This window comes from Platichthys flesus, chromosome 4 (assembly GCF_949316205.1).
Source record: "Platichthys flesus chromosome 4, fPlaFle2.1, whole genome shotgun sequence".
NCBI classification, from domain to species: domain Eukaryota; kingdom Metazoa; phylum Chordata; class Actinopteri; order Pleuronectiformes; family Pleuronectidae; genus Platichthys; species Platichthys flesus.
In genome coordinates, this window is record NC_084948.1 from 8,296,662 (window position 1) to 8,304,444 (window position 7,783).

The 7,783-nt window shown below is 40.6% G+C and overlaps 2 non-coding genes across 2 annotated transcripts; both read right to left on the reverse strand.

The window, feature by feature from the left end:
* On the reverse strand, positions 1 to 119 carry LOC133952522 (5S ribosomal RNA). Its single transcript, XR_009920629.1, has one exon. It is a non-coding gene; the product is annotated as a 5S ribosomal RNA (ribosomal RNA).
* Positions 120 to 7,305: 7,186 nt separating this feature from the next.
* On the reverse strand, positions 7,306 to 7,424 carry LOC133952533 (5S ribosomal RNA). The gene has a single exon (XR_009920640.1). It is a non-coding gene; the product is annotated as a 5S ribosomal RNA (ribosomal RNA).
* Between the last annotated feature and the right edge of the window lie 359 nt (positions 7,425 to 7,783).

Genomic DNA, 7,783 nt, shown 5'->3' on the forward strand with positions numbered 1-7,783 from the left:
AGCTTACAGCACCTGGTATTCCCAGGCGGTCTCCCATCCAAGTACTAACCAGGCCCGACCCTGCTTAGCTTCCGAGATCGGACGAGATCGGGCGTGTTCAGGGTGGTATGGCCGTAAGCGATTAACTCGAGCCACAATACCTTATTTATACATGTGAATCACCATCATCATCAATAGTATGGTTGCTTTTTGACCATGGAAACTTGTTTTTTCATTGTTATATAATGTTAAGGAAAAGACACTCAAGGTGCATTTTTGTCATAGTATAGCAAGAAAAAAATCATTACAATAATTCAATAATGTCCTTCAGTAATAATGTCAGGGTTTCATATACTGGTTCTTCCTTCATGGTGAGTAATATCTCCCTGCTCTTTCATCCTTCTCTCCAAATATGACATTTTTAGGGTGATATGTTAATTTGACATGAATATAGTAGTGTTTTTCCAATATCAAATGTCTTTAGAATGTTCACTCTCGTCCTCCACCTATGATGATCTCCGGGTTGAATATCCTTTCTTGCTTTGATTGCGAGTCTTTCCTGCTCTTTCCAAAATGTGTCTCCTCTGAAGCAGGAGCAACACCAAGCTCTGCTGGCGATACAGAGAATCATCACCTTAATCAACACTTTCCTTTTATTTTGTGTCCATCGAAACTTATCTTGTGTTGTTGTTTATGTTAAATAAAAAGAGTCTGAAGGTGCAATTTTCTCATGATATTGCAACAAACAAAATCATGACAATTCCCATCAGTGATAATGTCAGGGTTTCATATCCTGTTTCTTCCTTGATGGTGAGTAAACTCCCCGCTCTTTCATCCTTCTCTCCAAATATGACATTTTGAGAGTGATAGGTTACTAGTGCATGAATAAAGTAGTGTTTCGAATATCAAAAGGCATTTAAATGTTCACTCTTTTTACTTCAGTGATGATGTTTGTGTGTTCCAGAGCCTGGTTTTCTTTGATGCTGAGTCTTTCATGCACTTTCAAAGGTGTTTCTCCTTTAAAGCAGCAGCAACAGCCCCCTCTGCTGGTTGCAAAGAAAATTGTAAAAAGCTTACAGCACCTGGTATTCCCAGGCGGTCTCCCATCCAAGTACTAACCAGGCCCGACACTGCTTAGCTTCCGAGATCGGACGAGATCGGGCGTGTTTTTTTTTTTTTGTTTTTTTTTTATTATCAAAAATACCAATTTATATATACAAACGACATTCATCTGTAAATATTTACACAAAACAATGACATACACACAGGAATCACATTCATGTTAAGGGATAACAAAACTCAAAAAATGATAAAAAAGAAAGAAAAATGAATCACTTAATAATAACACGTGCGCCTGATAAACATAGCGGCACACTCAGAAATTAAATGCTAGTTTCCCTTCCGATGTTACAGATATAAAGCCACACCCGTCAATAAAACATTCAGCAAAGTCCTCAGCACCATATTTAAAGATCAAACCCACATTTCTCCTGACAACCGATTCAAACAAATCCCACACATGCACTTTTTTCCTCTCAAAATGAGCAAGATTCCTTCTTGACATAATAGCATACCTTACATGGCTTAACACAAAATTAAACAAACGAACATTCTCATCTTTCCTTTTCCCATTTACTCCAAACAGCAACATTTTGTTCCATTCATATGCCTTTACAAAACCCATTTCCCAGTTTTTAAACAGCATCTCTTTTAACTTCAAAACAAACCTACGTAGACATTCACATCGGATATATATATGTAACAAGTCTTCTGGCTCAGTTTCACACACGTCACATTCTCTTTTGTTCTCTTTGTTAATCTGATGCAGCACCGTGTTTACATAGATCCTGTTGTGTCTCGTCATGAAGTCATTGTTTTCACATTCTATTGCATTATATTTGATTTGGAGGTTTTCCCATATCAACTGTACATTCATACCTGGCAGAACCCTCTCCCACATTTGTTCTGATGCCGGTCTTTTCAACAGTTTCGCTATCAGTTCTAAATATATGTTTTTTGCTTTTAAATCTTTAAACTCTTTATTTGCGTCATTTTTAACAAACACTAGTTTAGGTAAAGGTCCATCCCCTGTCCTCACACACTCTCTCTCAATCAAATACCTCCAGTCTACAGGCATACTCCCCTTAATTATATCATACATTTTTACAATCATATCTCTCCTAGCATCCTCATCCCATTCTCTTACGCAGTCTACCATTGCCTGCCCAGGCAGAAACCCAGGCACAAACTCATAGACCATGTCCTTTACTTGCCTAATTCCTGCATCCATGAAAACCTTATTGTATAGCATTTTGTTGTTATGCTGTATTATAGGATTGAGAAAAACGGGTTTATTCATTACTTCGGTTACATTACTACAGTTGTATGATATGTTGGGTAGGAATTCTCCCCACGCTCTGAACACCTCTTGGTAGAAAGAAGGCACTTTTTCATACATTGGTTCTTTCAAAACCATAAGCAGACTATTCTCTCCACATCTACCAGCCATCTGAACATACATTTTAAAGAATTGTTTCCACCCATAGTCATTCACATCATGGAGATACTTCTTCACTGTTTTAACCCTCAGTGCTTTACGTTTTGTGTCAATGTCCACCAGTTTTAGCCCTCCCTCACTGTACCCTGCTATCAACGTTTTGTGGGATATCCTCGCACCCTTCCCATCCCACAAGAAGTTTGAAGTCAGCTGATTTAATTCAGATAGAACCCATACCGGAAGATCTAGTGCGCCCAAAACATACACACATTTGGATAATAATAAGGAATTAACAACTATTACCTTACCTTTTAATTTCAATTTCCTCTGCTTCCATGCATTTAAAGTGTGTTTTTTCTTATTTATCACTCTTGCCCAAGTGATATCTCTTGCTTCCTTTTCGTTTGGACCTATGTTTACTCCTAAAACTTTGATGCAGTCCACCACTCTAAATGCAATCATACTGTCAACCCTATCCCCCTCCTGACCTATACACATTAGTTCCGATTTTTCTATATTCACTTTAGCCCCCGCTGCCCTCCCATATGTTCCCATGTGTTTCATAATTATATTGATGCTGTCCATATTTTCTACTGTTATTGTCATGTCATCCGCATATTGTTGAATTATATTAGTTTTCTCACCTGGTATTTGTATTCCTTTTATATTACTATCTTTTTTTATAAGGACAGCAAAGGGTTCGATAGACATGCTATACAACAGTGCTGATAAAGGACAGCCCTGTCTCACTGACCTCTCCAAAGCAAAGGTGTCTGTCATCAGACCATTACATTTGACCCTACTCTTAGCTTCCTTATACAGCAGCCTGATCCAACTCACTATTCTATCCCCAAACCCAAATTCTTTCATAGTCCGAAACAAGAACTCATGCTCCACTCTATCAAAAGCCTTATTCAAATCTACACTCAACACAATCCCAGACTGTTCTTTCATGTGCCTAACAACGTCCCTCACTGTCCCTATTATATCTGCTATGTCTCTCCCTTCGACACTATATGCCTGTGTCTGTGATATTATTCCTCCCATTACCTTCTTAATCCTATACGCTAAAACCCTTGTTAATATCTTATAGTCACTATTCAATAAACTAATTGGCCTATAATTCCCTAACTCCAACCTACTCCCCCCATTTTTAAATAATATTGTGATTACCCCAGTAGCCATGGATTCTGGAACCAGTTGTCCCTCTTCCATGCTTTGATATATCATTAGCAGTATGGGTGCCAACACATCAGCAAACTCTTTGTAGAATTCACTGCTCAGGCCATCTGAACCAGGGCTTTTATTGTTTTTTGCATTTTTAATTGCCATTTGTATTTCTTCTACTGTAATCTCTCTGTCACACATGTCTTGCTCGTCTGCTGATATCCTTGCATCCACACCACTCAAGACCTCATCAATACATACTTTTTCTGTATTCCCTTTTTTATACAAGTTTTTATAGAAGCCTTCCACTGTATTCAAGATGCTAACCAAATCATTTACCTTCTCCCCATTTTCAATCTGTAGTTCGTTTATATAATTATTTTCCTGCTTATTTTTTTCCAGGTTTAGAAAGTACGCTGTGCACCTTTCCCCCTCTACAGCATACTGTCCTCTACTCCTTACTATCGCCCCATCACATTTATTTTTCTCACAATCTTTTAGTTGCCTTCTCATCTTCAGATAATTTTGTATATTATAATTTCCATCTTTGTCTGCTTTCCCTGCTTCTTCGTTTAATTTATTTTGTATCTCTTTCTCTACCTGATCCATTCTGAAGTTCTTTTGCTTGGAATAGTATATGCTTTTCTTTTTAACTTTTTCTTTCAAATTTTCCCACCAAATACAAATATTATCTTTGTTTAATCTGTTCTCTATTTCTTCTTTGATACATTTTGCTATCATCTCTTTATATGAATCCTCTCTTAATAAGCTGTTGTTTAGGCACCACATTCCTCCACCTACATTCTTTATACATACGTCCTTTAACCTCAGCGACAGGATTGCATGATCACTAAGAGTGGTAAAATTATATTTCACCTCTTTTATTTGGCTGACAATGTTTTCCTTAACTAGGACGAGGTCTATTCTACTCTGTCTAAGGGTCCCCATAACCACCTGCCTCCACGAAAACACTTTTCGTTCTGCATTTTCCTCCCTCCATACGTCCACCATTTTGTGTTCTGCCATCATGCTTTTCAAAAAGGTCCTTGACCCATCATACCTGTATTTTACATTATTTGAATAATCTAGTCTTGATAATTTTACATTATAGTCACCAACCATCATACAATCTCCCGTGCACAGAACCTCCAAGTCCTCAAAAAAACCCTTTCTCAGTTCCTCCACGTTTGGTGCATAGATATTGATTAATTTGTATGTGTTTTTATTGTGGACAAATTCTATCGCTATCACACGTCCATTCCCTCCACAAAAGGTTTGCTTGACACCACTAACAGACCTCTCTCTGACAAGGATTGCCACTCCACATGCCTTCGCACTCCCATTGTCTATAAATATGGGCCCTTTCCAAATCTTTCCAAGGGTTTCCACAAGTTCATTATCCCAATGCGTTTCTTGAAGGCACAGTATGTCAGATTTACAGAGTTCAATCGTTCTTTCTATTTTGATCATGTTCCTCAGGCCGTTTGCATTTAAGGATGTTATTATGACCATAGTAACGGTGAAAAGAAAAACACAGCTTTCCAGAGATGCTCGATTGTTCATACCTTCCGCTCTTTTGGCTCCCTTTTGTCCCTCTTTTTGCTCATTCTCTTCCTGCTGCCTTTCACCGCCTCGTAGTCCATCGACTCTCCTTCTCCCGATGTTCTTGTCTCCACCACCTCCATGCTCGAATCATCTGGCTCCTTAGGTGAAGCAGCAGCAGCAGCAGCAGCAGCAGCAGCAGCCCCGCCGTCCCTTGGAGCCTCACTGCAATCCGGGGCCTCCACCTCTCCTGGTCGGTCGCCTCTTCGTTCACTCGCCCGGGCTGAGGGAGTTTTGGGCGCTTTGCTAGCACCTTCCTCCATACTTTGCCCGGATGCTCCTCCCGTCATGCAACCCGTCTCACCGGACACTCCATCCGCACTGCTGCCGATGGTGGATGGGGTAATTTCACCCCCGCTGGCAGCTCCGGTGTCCTCGTCCTGCTGTCGTTGCTCCTCCTCGGACCAGGAAACGCGCTCGTCGCCGCCGGCTGGCTCCGCGTCCACTGTCCTCTCCTCTCCGCGCCTCCCCCCCTGCAAGTCACACTCCCTAGCATAGTGTCCCTGGCGCTTGCATTTATAACAGGTGAAGTCTGGGCATTCTCTCAAAATATGTCCTGGCTGGATGCACAGCCTGCAGACCTTCACCTGCCTGTCATGAATTACACGGAAGTACTCCCCTCCGTCTAGTGTCTCGAACTTTGCTGAGTAGGGCAGCGACTGTACAAGTTCAGTAAATTGTACTTTACAGAACCTTGTCCCGTCCACCACGTCTGTCCCAGGCCATTTCCTTCTTTTGATGGGCGAAATCGCCCTCACGCCCCACGTTGAGAGTTTCTGCCTAATTTCAGCATCAGTGATATAAGATGGCAAGTTTAGAAATGAAACAACAATTTCATTGCTGCGAACTTCCTTGGCAGTCACCCGAGTGTTTTCGATTTTGAAGCCATCTAATAACCTTGTCTTGCCCTTTCCCTCCTGCATGGTGATCTCGTAAGTGTTCATACTTTTGACCCTGCATGCCAGAACAATCCCACACTTTTCCTTGATTTCCCGCAACAGTTCCATCATGGTAATGTAATCCTCACCGACGGGCTCTACAATCAATGTCAGCTCCTTTTTATAGCCACAATCACCCTCACTTTCTCCCTGTCTCTCTTTATCTCTCCTACCATTCGCCATGCTTGCTTTATCAATGGGCCTAATTACGGAATTGATCTCCTGGGTTATTCCTTTCTCGCTGGCTTCAATATTTCCAGAATCATTCTCCCGTTCTACATGTGCCAAACTGTCCTTAACTTCCATGTTTTCCTTCACAAGTTCTTCCCCCCAATCACTAGAGGCATAATCAATCTCGGGTTCTGCATTAATCAAAGTGGCCTTACCTTCTATTTTGTCATTTATCAAATTATCCATCCAATCACAGAAAGTATGAAACAATCCCCCAAACAGCCAGGCTGCAGGGGAAATGAATCACACATAAAACTATCACAAATGCACCTTATGCCTCACAAGCACACGTGGTCCCAACAAACACTCGACTGCTCTCTGCTCTCTGCTCACTTCCTGCTTGCACACCTGAACGGGATCAGACGAGATCGGGCGTGTTCAGGGTGGTATGGCCATAAGCGATTAACTCGAGCCACAATACCTTATTTATACATGTGAATCACCACCATCATCAATAGTATGGTTGCTTTTTGACCATGGAAACTTGTTTTTTCATTGTTATATAATGTTAAGGAAAAGACACTCAAGGTGCATTTTTGTCATAGTATAGCAAGAAAAAAATCATTACAATAATTCAATAATGTCCTTCAGTAATAATGTCAGGGTTTCATATCCTGTTTCTTCCTTGAGGGTGAGTAAACTCCCCGCTCTTTCATCCTTCTCTCCAAATATGACATTTTGAGAGTGATAGGTTACTAGTGCATGAATAAAGTAGTGTTTCGAATATCAAAAGGCATTTAAATGTTCACTCTTTTTACTTCAGTGATGATGTTTGTGTGTTCCATAGCCTGGTTTTCTTTGATGCTGAGTCTTTCATGCTCTTTCAAAGGTGTTTCTCCTTTAAAGCAGCAGCAACAGCCCCCTCTGCTGGTTGCAAAGAAAATTGTAAAAAGCTTACAGCACCTGGTATTCCCAGGCGGTCTCCCATCCAAGTACTAACCAGGCCCGACCCTGCTTAGCTTCCGAGATCGGACGAGATCGGGCGTGTTCAGGGTGGTATGGCCGTAAGCGATTAACTCGAGCCACAATACCTTATTTATACATATGAATCACCACCATCATCAATAGTATGGTTGCTTTTTGACCATGGAAACTTGTTTTTTCATTGTTATATAATGTTAAGGAAAAGACACTCAAGGTGCATTTTTGTCATAGTATAGCAAGAAAAAAATCATTACAATAATTCAATAATGTCCTTCAGTAATAATGTCAGGGTTTCATATACTGGTTCTTCCTTCATGGTGAGTAATTTCTCCCTGCTCTTTCATCCTTCTCTCCAAATATGACATGTTTAGGGTGATATGTTAATTTGACATGAATATAGGAGTGTTTTTCCAATATCAAATGTCTTTAGAATGTTCACTCTCGT